Source organism: Solanum stenotomum, chromosome 1 (assembly GCF_019186545.1).
Source record: "Solanum stenotomum isolate F172 chromosome 1, ASM1918654v1, whole genome shotgun sequence".
In the NCBI taxonomy this organism is placed as follows: Eukaryota; Viridiplantae; Streptophyta; class Magnoliopsida; order Solanales; family Solanaceae; genus Solanum; species Solanum stenotomum.
The window spans coordinates 60,086,068-60,097,003 of record NC_064282.1 but is presented as its reverse complement, the minus strand read 5'-3'; the positions used below and the strand labels follow the sequence as shown (position 1 = coordinate 60,097,003).

Genomic DNA, 10,936 nt, shown 5'->3' with positions numbered 1-10,936 from the left:
GTTTATGTTATTTTGGCTAACAAAATTGTTAAGTGTTGTAGGTTGGAAAACATGTTCATTGGATAACCAAATCGAGGATGAAGTCAGAACCAAGTGTGCATGTCACAAGGAGAGCTGAAGAAGGAACTCAACTCCACTTTTTCTCCGTGTCACGAATAATCTGAGAAGAAAAATATGGCCATGAAAATAAATTGGAACCAAAGGCCTTCGAAAAGGCTCCCTGTCACAGAGCTATCGTGGATCAGGATAAAATGCAAAATAGGTGAGTCTTCCTTGACTTTGCTTCGCGGACCTGTAGACTAGAATTTTGCCGCGTTTTCCAACCTATAAATAAATTCATTTTTTTGTTGTACAATTATTCCCTTTCTAATTTTTTGAGGACAAGACTTGGTTGACTTTTTTCTTCAATTTCTAGGGTTCATTCCTACTCTTTTTCATCTTTTAATTTCTAGAATGTATATTCAATATCCAAACTTTGAGAATCAAATTATAAGTAGCTAAATCCCTTTGTTCTAGGTTTGTAGCTACGAATGATTTTTTAGTATCAAATCTATGGATTAAGTTTGGTTATCATTAAAAGTTATTCTTCTGTTCTTAAATTTACTATTTTAATGTTTCATCACCATTAGAATTAAAATATTATCTTTTCTTGAACTCGGGAGAGGAATTGAGAGATACGATCTGGAATACAATAAGTATGATATTTCTTTGTACAAAGATGATATTGATATGTATCTAGGATAGAGATATACCTAGTTACCATGCTTGGTATTGAAACAAGATGAAAGCTTAATGGTCCGTAGTTGTATCAATCTATCCCCACTCAACGATGTAGTTAGATTGTCAATTGTGGTAGGTGGTTAGAGGTCAGGAAATCATAATTATATTATTAATCTTGTGAATCAGTAATTTGATAACCATTCAAATTCTACAGTGAAATATGTTGGGTATGTAGCAAGAGTAATGGGAAATGGAGGGAAGATGAAAAGAGAGGANACTTGAAAAGTTGGGAAATTGAAGAGTTGAGAACTTGAAAAGTCCTCTTATGCTTTATTGAAAAGGCATTTGTTCATCATCGGTGGTGGAAAGAAAAATAGGAGAGTTTAAATATAGAAACACTCATATTAATTGTTAAAAGGGTTGGAAAGAGGGACCCCCCTCGCGCCGTCGTCGTCGTCGCTCGCTCGGCTCGGCTATGGCTTTGGAAAATGATCGATCGACAGATTATTTTTTGGACAAAGTTTGTTTTAATTATTTTAGTTAATTATTAAATTAAATTAAATTAAATGGCCAACGTTTTAATTAGTTAATTAACCGAAGCATTTCAATTAATTAGTTAATTAACCCGACCTGACTCTGATCCACGCGACCCATTTTATTTAAATCCTTCCTGTTTTATTTGAATTTCCCGCCGTTGGAAGTGACTGTTCTGAAAGGTTGCAACTTTCAGAAACAACTATGACCGTTTGAAAGGTTGCAAACTTTCATGAATGGTCTTGTGGATTCTGAAAGGATCGCAACCTTTCGGAACCAGTTCCTCTTGCTTATAAATACATTGATTCTTCAGACTTATTCCTTACAAATTTTTCTGATTTCTTCTTCTTCTTCTGCACAAAATTTCTTCGTGTACTTTAATGTTGTTGAGTGGTTCACTGACACCAGAGTTTTGGGTATCAATACACTGGTGATTGAGATCATTCTATCCTGGGAGGACATATTCCAAATCAAACCTCAGATACTAGAGGGGAATAATTTCCTTAAGGGGACATTGTGCATTCAGTGGGCTTGATCTTTTCTGATTTTGTTTTTTCCAGATTGTGGTACGTTTTTTACAGATTTTAGTTTTGTCAATTAATTTCTGTTGAACTATTCTTACTGGTTTATTAAACTTTGGTTACTTCGTGTTTCTGAAAAGTTTATTGAAATCAGTAATTTTAGTTTTTTAAACACAGATTGATAACAATCTTAAGGAAATTATTTTATACTTTTTAATCTGTGTTTCTGGTGGAGAGAAAAACCTTCGTGGTTTTATACTCCTGTTAAGTTTGCAACTTAAGTTATTGCTTACTGAGTCATTTGTATCAATTTATGTTTGTTACAGATTCTGAAATGGCTAATGACAAAGTTACGGTGGTTGTTGCTGCACCAACCCGAACTGCTGCACTACTAGCAGAGAAACCGAGAAAATTCTCTGGTGTAAATTTCAAAGGATTGCAGCAATGGGTATTTTTCTGGATTACCACTCTTGGTCTGCATAAATTTACCAATGTAGTAACTCCAGTGCCTACTGCGAAAATACCATACAGAGAAAAATTCATGATTATTGAAGCATGGAAACAGGCAGACTTCCTATGTAAGGGCTACATTTTGAGTGCTTTAGAGGATGATTCATATAATGTCTATAATGCAATGACAACTTCGAAAGAATTGTGGGATGCACTTGAGAAGAAATATAAGACAGAAGATGCATGCTTGAAAAAGTTTGTGGTCGCAAAGTTTTTAGACTATAAAATGTCAGATAGTAAAACTGTAGGATCGCAAGTGCAGGAACTTCAACTTATTTTCCATGATCTGATTGCTGAAGTAAATGAAGCATTTTAAGTGGCTGCAATGATCGAGAAGTTACCTCCTTCGTGGAACGACTTCAAGAATTATTTAAAGCACAAACGTAAGGAAATGAAGCTTGAAGATCTTGTGATTTGGCTCAAGATTGAGAAAGATAACAAAACCGCCGAAAAGAAGTCTCGTAAGAGCTCAACAATAATTGGAGTTAATATTGTTGAAGAAGCTCCTACCAAAGACAAGAAGAGAAGGAAGTCCAACGGACAAAAGACAGAACAGGCCAAGAAAAATTTCAAGGGCAACTGTTACAATTGTGGTAAGGCTGGTCATAAGTATTCCGATTGTCGTGCTGCAAGAAAAGACAAAGACAAAGAGAAAGGCAAAGGCAAAAGCCAAGCAAACATTGTGGAAGAGATGGAAGATGCAGATGACCTTTGTGCAATGATCTCGGAGTGCAACTTAGTTGGAAATCCCAAGGAGTGGTTTCTCGACTCAGGTGCCACTAGACATATTTGCTCTGCGAAAGAAGCCTTTGCAACATACATATTTGCTCTGCGAAAGAAGCCTTTGCAACATACACTCCTGCTGAGGTTGATGAAAATTTGTTCATGGGAAACACAGCAACAACAAGGATTGCAGGAACTGGGAAGGTAATATTGAAGATGACATCCGGTAAGGTGTTGACTCTGAACAACGTTCTACATGTTCCTATTATAAGGAAGAATTTAGTTTCTGCTGCACTGCTCATTAAAAATGGGTTTAAGTGTGTCCTAGTTAGTGACAAAGCTGTAATAAGTAAGAATTAGATGTTGTTTGGAAAAGGCTACCTCACTGAGGGCCTCTTCAAACTGAATGTAATGATTGTTGATAGTATTAACAAGAATTTTGCTTCTGTTTACTTATTGGAGTCAAATGATTTATGGCATGCCCATTTGGGACATGTAAATTACAAAGCCTTGCGAAAATTGGTTACTTTAGAAGATTGCCTAATTTTAAATGCCATAAATCGAATTGCAAAATTTGTGTGGAAAGTAATTTTGTTAAACATCGTTATAAGTTTGTTGAAAGAAATTCAAAACCTTTAGACTTAATTCACACATATATATGTGATATGAAGTCGACACCATCTCGTAGTGGGAAAAAGTATTTTATAACTTTTATTGACGATTGCACTCGATTTTGTTATGTATATTTGCTTAATAGTAAGGATGAAGCAATTGATGCATTTAAGCAATACAAAAATGAAGTGGAAAATCAATTGAATCTAAAGTTAAAAATGATTCGAAGTGATAGGGGTGGAGAATATGAATCTCTTTTTGCTGAGATATGTTTGGAATATGGTATTATCCATCAAACTACTGCATCCTATACACCGCAGTAAAATGGTTTGGCTTAATGGAAGAACAAAACATTAATGGAAATGATGAATGCCTTGATAATCAGTTTTGGTTCACCAAGAAATCTATGGGGAGAAACCATCCTTACGGTTAACAAGATACTCAATAGGGTACCCCGTAGCAAAACGCAATCGATTCCACATGAGTTATGGAAAGGAAGGAAACCCAACTTGAAATATTTCAAAGTGTGGGGGTGTCTTGCTAAGGTAGAAGTTCCTTTACCCAAGAGGGTGAAAATTGGACCCAAAACAGTGGATTGTGTATTTATTGGATATGTTGTGAACAGTAAGGCTTGTCAGTTTTTGGTTCACAAATCTGATAATCCTGAAATTTATGAGAATACGGTAATTGAGTCAGATAAAGCTGAGTTCTTTGAACACATTTATCCGTATAAAACTTAATGTGAGTCGACAGGTGAAAGATCTAAACGACCACGGGAAGAATCAAAGGAAAATGCACAACCTAATAGAAAGCATTCATGGTTTATCAAGATATGTTCTAATATATTCGAAAGGAATATTCCTAATTGGTTTTGTAGATGGTGGACATTATATGGTCCCTCGGTTAAAATTTTACCAGAATCTTATAAGAAATTATATTTAGAGTGGATAGATATCTTCCCAAAGATTATAAATTTACAGGGAAATAATATATTCTTTGAGGGAATGTCACTAATGAATTTCTTCATTGAATTCTCTATTCCATGGATCTTAAAATGGTCGATAGAAGTTAATACTACTTTTGATGGATTTCCGTGTTTGCAAAGAACTTTTTATACAAAGTTCTGGAGTAAATTATTATAGAAAAATCAAGAAGGACATCTACATGGACAGGAAATCCTTGATTTAATAAATGTAAAAATAAGTGGTTATTATAATTCCGCCACAAATGATTCACTAGCGATGGATGATTTTAGTCCATTCAAAAAAAATTACTACAAAAATTCAAATGAAGAAGGGATTAATTGCAAAGTCGAAAGCAATATCGATTTATATGGAGGAAGTGAAAAGGGATTTAATGAAAAATTTGGATGTTGAATTAAAAGATGATACTTCTATGGCATCAGCCAGTCATACCAATGATGAAATGAAGAAGCTTGTTTAGCAGGTGAAGGACAAAATGTGGATAGTGATGAAGAAATCGACATTGAAGCTATCCTACAAAATTACCAAAAACAAATCGAAGAATCTTCGAGTGGGAGTGCAGTTGGCAAAGGAAAAGAAAAAGTCTAGCTATCAGCCAAAATTATTGAAGCTACTTTGATAAAGGTGTCGGCCATATATAATAAGGCCAAACTACTTTATATAATGGAATAAAAGGCCATGTGAATGTGTCGGCCTCTTTATTGTATGAATGACCATTGTAAAAATGTGGGCCAATTTCTTTTGTTTGTTTTTGTCTTGAAGATTCTTTCCACCACTATATAAGGGAACGACGTGTGTTTAGTTGGAGGCAGGATTTAGAACCCCCTCACTCTATATATCTCTCTCTTTGTAATATTTTCCCAGTTTTAAAAGTTTGAATAAAATTTGCAACTTGATTTCGAAGATATCGTCTCAAGGTACTATTCTCTTTATTATTTTGATTTTCTTTTGGATTTTATAAAATCCAAAAATTCCTTATACATGGGGTGGTTAATATCAATACCACTGGTTCCACTGGAACTCGATGATCCACTAATATTAGCGGTTATTAGCTACTTATTTCCATGTTGGATGAGGATATTACCTCTTCCTCCTCTTGACGTGTTACGTCCTCTTCCCCTTTGTGGAGGGGGCCATGATGGTCTAATCCTACAAAAAGACATAAACGTTTATTAATTCAAATATTCTCTAGTAAGAAAATCTGGAAGACTATTATCTTCATCCTTTTTATATTGTATCTCAAAATCAAAAGAAGCTAATAATGCTTGCCATCTTGCAAACATCTGTTTAGACACATTATGTTTAAAATCTTTATTAAACATGAATTTAGCCGCTTGGCAATCAGTTTTTATTAAAAACTTTTGGTTATAAAGATCGCCTTGGAATTTAAGCACACATTTTACTATAGCCAAGATTTCTTTATCTGTAGTAGCATAATTTTTTCTGGGCTGTATTCCATTTGCCCGAGTAAAATTGAACTATGTAATGGCGTTTATTATCCGGACAATATTGAGTTAATACTCAGCCATATCCTATATCTGAAGAATCAGTTTTTATCGTCTTTTCCCAATTCGGATTGGCCAAAGTTAAACAGGGAAGGACGTAATAACATCGGGAAATTTAGAAGCAAATTCAATGCTTCTGTTAATAGGACTAATGTTTCCTTTTTCAATATTATGACCAAGAAACCTGACATTTGTTTTGAACAAAGCCATCTTAGGTTGAGATAAAACTAACCCATTTTGAATAATTATTCTTTTAAGCAATTCCAAGTGTTTAAAATGAGTTTCTATATTTTTAGAAAATACAAGGATATCATCTATATAAAATATTATAAAATTACTATAAGGAATAAATATATCATTCATTATTTTCTGAAATTCTGATGGAGCATTTTTTAAACCAAATGGCATAACATTCCATTCAAATTGCCCCATCGGTACATTAACAGAGGTTTTAAACCTGTCTGACTCAGCTATCTGAATCTGCCAATAACCTTATTTCAAATCAAATTTAGAGAATATAATAGCATCATAAACTCTATCTAATAAATCTTTTTTATTAGGAATCGGATACCTTATACATCTTAATGCATGTTTATTATTATTATTATTATTATTATTATTATTATAGTCTAACATTTGTGTAAACAAGTGTTCACAAGGAAAAGTTGTATATTAATATAAATTTTAGTAAAGTTAATCTTTTGCATAGATTTGAGGTATTACTACAAGGGTTGTTCATGGTTATGGTGAAAAATCAATTCGAATTGCAATCAAATCCAATCCGATTAAAAAATTGTTATATAGTGTAATATTGTTAGGTATGATTTTAAATTTTGAAAATTGATATTATTTAGTTCAGTTTTGATTTTACTGAAAAAACCATAAAAATAATCAAATCGGACCGAGAAATTATATATATAAATTTTATAATTTTTTTTTATATATTATGTATAAATAAAATATAAATATTTTATTAAATGTTAGTTAACTTAAATCTTCAACTTTATTATTAAATATGTTATTTATTATTGTGAAAATTTCACAAATAGCTACTATAGGAAACTTAATAGGCTCCTTATGTACAGTTTGCATAATTACGATCGTAGCTATAATTTCATTTGTTATGAATAATCTAGTCTATAAAATTCACGTTTTGTTGTATAATTGAGTTATTTTCATCCGTATTTGTATAAACTGGTTAGTATCAATTGATTTGTATTTATTTTTGTACAAATTATTTTTGATTGATAATTGTAGTTTTTGTGGAATAAGAGTTTGTATATATGAGCTATTTACGTCTGTGGTTGTATAAACGGAGTAGCAACAACCAATTTGTACTTATATATTTTGTATAATAATAATTATGTTGGTAGACTTTTGTAATTGTATACTTTGTATAAGTAAATTATAAAAATATACAGTTAGAATAACTATATATAATTACATATTTATACAAATATAGATACACCTGTAGATCTAAAATTGGATCTGTTTTTGGAGTAGTACAAATTTCAGAAATATACAAACATGATAAAACTCAAAAATTTGTTAGAATTTATACAAACACAAACATCTGAACTTTAAAAAGTTATACAAATTATATTATATAAAAGTTAGACGATTATATTATAAAAATTACAAAAACTACATGTATTACAACTCAGATGTGGCTGCGTAATTATGCCTATAAGTTAGTGATGAATGATAATTAATTCAAAGTGTAGCTATGTTAACTATTGAACTAGTATATGTTTGCTTATTCGCGTTATTTTCTCTATTAAATTTACTCCTTTCGTCTTGCCAAATACTTATATTTTAGTCCAACTATTACAACCCTAAGTCCAAGCCCATCGAAATTCAGTACTTTAGTCTTTATCCACCCTACCTCACATAAGATAATAACATTGTCTCTTAATTGAATCACTTTGTTCGTGTAATAATAACTCTAGTGTTGCTTAACTGTTTGATTGAATCGGTAGTATCTTTCTTCTGGATTGTTCATATATTAGGTGTTTGTTTATCGAGATACCTATATCCTAAAAAAATTATTACTTTCAAAGTGAAAGAACCTAAAATCCCGAACTAGATCGACAATAACCAAATCGATAGTTATTTTGATAGTTATTTTTTTGTTTGATTTGGTTTCGTTTTAGAAATTTAAAAACCAACTAAATTGTTTGATTTTCACCAATAACCAATCCAAATTGAACCATGAATACCCCTAATTACTACTGTAATAAATAATTATACTAAGATGAAATATATTACACTTTATAGATGAAAATAATGAAGATATTAGATTAAAATATGATCCCATATACTAGTTAGATATCCAATCTTTTTATTTTATTTTTCTTTTACTTTCCTCGATAAGTATTTAATTAAGTCATACATACTGATGATAATATACTAATCATATTTTGACCAAATTCAAAATAGTATTACATAGATCACTTGTAATTATCTTACAAGTAATATGATTGTATACATATTTCTACCTTCGATATATCTTCAATATATAGAACTTAAAATCGATAAGGATTTAACACATGGAGCATAAAAAAATTAACACATGGAGCATAAAAAAATTAACACATGGAGCATATATTTCTTCTCATGATCACAAAATTACAAATTGTTCCTAAAACGATCCAGTACTGACATTATGGTACGAAATGGATTTTGAGCCTAACATAACCTTAAAAGTTAGCTCATAAGAAGTATATATTCAAAGGCCATATAAGGAAACCACATATCCCTATTTCATCCAATGTAAAACTCTTCAACAATTACATATTAAAAAATATACGTACTGATAAAATTCGGGATTAGGTCTTGGAAAATGTACGTACTAATAGAATAAGTGATTAGGTTTAGAACATTATAACTTTTTATAAATTAAGATTTAGGTATTGTAATGACTTTAAGACCAAAAACACCGAAAAAAATTAAAATGAACTTTAAAAAGTACATACTAATAAAAATAGAGTGTAGGTCTTGAAAAAATGAAATTTCTAAAAATTTATGGTTTAGATCTTTTGTAAATATAAGACCTAAAACATCAATACAATGAACTTGAAGAAAATATACGCACTAATAAAATTAGGGTTCAAATCTTGAAAAAATATAACTTCTAACAAATTAGGGTTTATGTATTGTAACTTCAAGACCTAAAACACCAAAAAAATAAACTTGAAAAAAAAATATACGTACTAAACGAATTAGTATTTATGTCTTAGTAAAATGTAACTTCTAAAAAATTAAGATTAAAGTATTGTAACTTCAAGGCATAAAACACCAACAAATTAAAATGAAATTTTAAAAAAAGTACATACTAATAAAATTTGAATTTAGGTCTTGAAAAAATGTAACTTCTAAAAAATTGCAATTTAGGTCTTGTAAATGAATATCAAATATCGTATATAAATATTAATTTTAAACATTGCATGTAAAAGACATTTTTGTTCTATCAATATGGATTCTGGGATGCATCCACGACCCATACTAATTAATTAACATTTTTTTAACAAATAAATTTCAAATCCATTACATTAAATGTCTTGTGATGTACTACCAAATTTAAACTTGTTGTTTAAATTCTGAATCTGTCTCCTACATTTTAGATAAAATTGAGCTCAAATTGATATAGCTAAAGCCTTGAGGTTAGTTTAGTCATTCAACAGTAAAACTTTTCTAATATTCTAAGTATGATAAATAAATGTTTGTGTCCAAATATTCTCACTTACCATATCTTCCCTCTGTATATATTCATAGGTAGAAGTAATCCCTAGGGTTTACTTTTGGCCGCTAACAATCCACAACAACCTCCGATGACCTACATCTACATGAATCAGGTAAATCAATTTTCCTCTTCCTAATTTGTTCCTTTGTACTATCTTTTAGGGTTCAAATCGTTGTTCATAGTTCTAATAGATTTTTATGTGGAGAATTTGATGTTGTGTTTCTATTTGTTGAGTTTAACTGCTTTGATATCCTTTACTTGATTCAAGAGTGTGTCTGGAAGCAAGATTTCCTATCTGCACAAGGTACAGGTAAGGTTTGGGTATGTTGTTGTTTTTAGATGAGTTCAAGTCGGCCAAGTTAACATTTTTCTGAAACAATTCTAGTGCTTAAGCTTTCTCTGAGCCAAGGGTTTATCAAAACAGTCTCTCGTGGTTAAGGACGCAAATAACTTATGCACATCAAATCAAATCATTTATAAAAAAAAAGTACTTTTGGAGAAAAACAATTTGTGTTTTGTGTTGTATGTGCTCAAAAGGACTTCTTTTTTTGACCAAACACCTTGAATGTAAAAAGGAGTGCCTTTTTGTGCTTTTAGCCTAATAGAAGAGTCTAGCCAAATAGGCTACTAGAAACGTAAGGATTCCTATTCTTCCAAACTTCCTAACATTTCTTAAAAATTTCATTGATTACGTCTATCAAGAATGCAACAATTGTGAATGGAATATACTTTAGTGATTAAAAAGAATGACTACAAAGAAATTGGCTTGTCTTAGTTGTTGATCATTAAATAATTTCCTGATTTGAATAAGGAATCTAACTGTTTATCATCATAGAATATGACCAAAAAGGACGAAAGGACTATTAGTGTCACGACCCGATTTATCAAGTCATGATGGCACCTACTATAACCCACCAGCAGGTAAGCCAACCCGTAACCCGGAACAACAAGTAATGGGTCTGAGGGTAGAAATTAAACAAGAGTAGGCAAATAACAATATAAACAGGCGGAAGCAAACCAAAAACATATATACAAATAAAGATCCCCCCCAAAACCTAGAAGTCACTAGTACAAAGCTACTACAAA

The 10,936-nt window shown here is 31.4% G+C and overlaps 1 pseudogene across 1 annotated transcript in view; it reads left to right on the top strand.

The window, feature by feature from the left end:
* LOC125854907 (uncharacterized) overlaps positions 1–4,053 on the top strand; it is a 19,397-nt pseudogene extending 15,344 nt beyond the window's left edge. The window contains exons 8-14 of the transcript XR_007445430.1: positions 42–93; positions 2,102–2,752; positions 2,786–2,887; positions 2,938–3,070; positions 3,106–3,325; positions 3,766–3,902; positions 3,941–4,053. The product of XR_007445430.1 is annotated as an uncharacterized LOC125854907 (transcript). The remainder of the gene's footprint in view (positions 1–41; positions 94–2,101; positions 2,753–2,785; positions 2,888–2,937; positions 3,071–3,105; positions 3,326–3,765; positions 3,903–3,940) is intronic.
* The last annotated feature ends 6,883 nt before the right edge of the window (positions 4,054–10,936 follow it).